The following is a 2564-nucleotide window of genomic DNA, read 5'->3' as shown; positions in this document are numbered from 1 at the left end:
GGCCCAGCCGGGAGGAACAGGCTTTTATCCTGCCAGCAGCAGGCTCCAGTGGTCGGCAGATTTGTTTTCCAGTTGTCGCTTGTCCTCAGGCTTTCCCCAAGGACGAGGCTGGGCTGTGGCTATCGGTTTTCCTGGTGCTTTTTGGGCCTGGGTCAGGCAGGTTGAGAGGCTGCTGGTGTGGGGCACCCCCGAGAGCTGGGGCCAACCACGCTCCCAGCAGCGGGAGGGGAGGCAGGTGGCTCAGCAGGGACTGGCTCACGCAGGGCTGCTGGTCTCACAGCACCCACTCCGAGGCAGAGATCTCCCGTTTTGGGTGCTAACATCTACAGGCAAGTCCCTGGGCCAGCGCTGCGGACAGGCGGCAGGCTGCCAGACCTGCACTGGACAGCAGGATCCACGCTCTTGCAGCCCTGTTCACAGCAACTCTTCTCCCCCAGCTCTAAGACTTTCCCCTAAGCACAGCAAAGGCCACTTCTATTCCCTGCTGAAGCTCCACCTGGCCCGCTCCTGATGCCCTTTTCCTCCCGAACTAATGCTCCTCCATCCCTCCAGCAGACACGGCTGGCCCCCCTCCCTCTCTTCTCCTCTGCATCATCATCAGCTCCTTGCTGCTGTCTCTCCAGGCAGCTGAAGCAGCTGATGAGGATTTTCTTGCTCTGCATGGTGAGTGCAATCGCCCCCCAGGCTTCACTCACGTCCTTGCTCAGCCAAGCCTGCCTGGCCCCACCTCTGGCATCTTATGACCATCCATTACCTGCTGACACACAAAGGCTTTTCAGCCCTGCTTCTCTCCACTTTGCCCTACCTCCAATTCCAAGCTTTGGCCAACACACCCGTCTGCCGCCAGCCTATTTCCTCAATGCAGCACAAGCCAAGCTTCTTCCTTCTTCAGCTGTCCCCTAGAGAAACTTAACCACTTGGAATAGTGGATTAAAGCAAACATGGCCCCCTCGGAGCTCCCTGGCACAAGGTACCACCACCTTTTTAAAGCCCAAACAGGGAAAAAGAGAAAGATGAAATATTGATGTAAGGGGTTGAAGCAGTTTATTCCCAAGCAGTGGCCCAGGACAGTGGTGAAGAGCTATTTCACAGCTCAGAGGCGAGGGAGTGTCTCTCCAGCACTGTGACCTGTCTCCCAGAACAGTGCTGCCCAGCAAAGAGCCCTGAACAAGGGGCAGGCAGGGGCCTACTGAGCTATCAGTCCCTGCTTGTGCTGCCATAAACACCCACTGATGGCACGTGAAGGTGCAGCCAGGGCCAGCACACATACGTGGTCCGAGCACAGGATCTACCAGACAATCAGCTTGGACAGGAGCTACCCCTCGAGCCTGTTCCAAACACACCAGGGAAGCAGCACGGCAAGGCTGCGAGATGGGCAAGGTGGCTACAAGGGGCTGGGTGAGATGCTTTCAAGTGCCCAAGCAGCATCTCACTTGCCCTAGCCCAGCCTGCCTCCCAAAACCACATCACCCACCAGCAGCTGTGCACTGTACCAGGGAGAACAGGCAAGAAAACCCAGGAAAACACTCTGCTGAAGATCAATTCAGGCTCCCAAATGCTGACCATAGACCAGGGCAAGTCTGAAACCAGAAAATGCTTTATTGGAAAGGTACAAAAAAACCAGTCACTGCAGCTAAATTTACAGCAATAAATTACGTTGTGGCTGTCAAGAGAAAGTAATGGACACATACACAGGGCTATTCGCCTTACAAACAGGAATCCACATTGCTTGGTATATCAATAATTTATTTTATAATAAAAAAGCAGCACAAAAATAAATATTGAAATGAAATTACTGAGTAACCACAGAGGATAGAATGAGCTGGTGATAAAAAAAAAAAAAATTAAAACAGAAGACTTCTATCATTTAAAAAAAAAAAAATGAAAGCAAGTATCCACCATCTACAGAAACACCCCAGCAGACTGAAATACAGACGAAGGAAAACAAATCCACGTTACAAAAGTTTTTCGTTTTTGTTTTGTTTCTTTTTTTTTTTCCTTTTTTTTTTAAATAAAAACAATCATGACAATGAAGTTTAAATGATTCGAGAGAGAAAAAAAAATGCCACCTTCTCCTCCTCCCCGGGTCTGAGCCGTGCAGTGGCCTGACCGCTCCGTGCCCCCGTGGCACCGTGCCCAGCCCTGCCACAACTTGCCTCCACACCAGCTCTGGCCCTCCTGCACCTCGTCCCTCCCCGGAGCTGTGCTGTCACCCAGCTTTGCTTCGTGGTCTCCTCTGGTAGATGGTAGAGTTGAGCAAGAGCGGAGACACCGACTCGCTTCAAAGGGATGTGGAGCTGCCCTGGAGGGAGAGGTTCCCTGCTCCCAGCAGCGAGCGCAGCAAACATCCACAAGAAGAGGGGTGTCCCTCCCGGTCCCTGCCCAAGGCTTTCATCTCCTCCTGCCTCCCAGCCCAGCCCACGGGTCACACTGCCGATGGGGAGCAACCAAAGACAGGCCAGGCCTTTCTCTCCTGGGATCCAGGAGAGGATCCCAGCACTCAGATCCAGAACCCCAGCTCGTGAGCAGGGTGGGGCGGGGGGGGTTACAAATCAAGATGGGCA

The sequence above is a fragment of the Merops nubicus genome, unplaced genomic scaffold, assembly GCF_000691845.1.
Source record: "Merops nubicus isolate BGI_N331 unplaced genomic scaffold, ASM69184v1 scaffold24953, whole genome shotgun sequence".
Lineage (NCBI taxonomy): Eukaryota > Metazoa > Chordata > Aves > Coraciiformes > Meropidae > Merops > Merops nubicus.
This window is presented reverse-complemented; position numbering follows the sequence as displayed.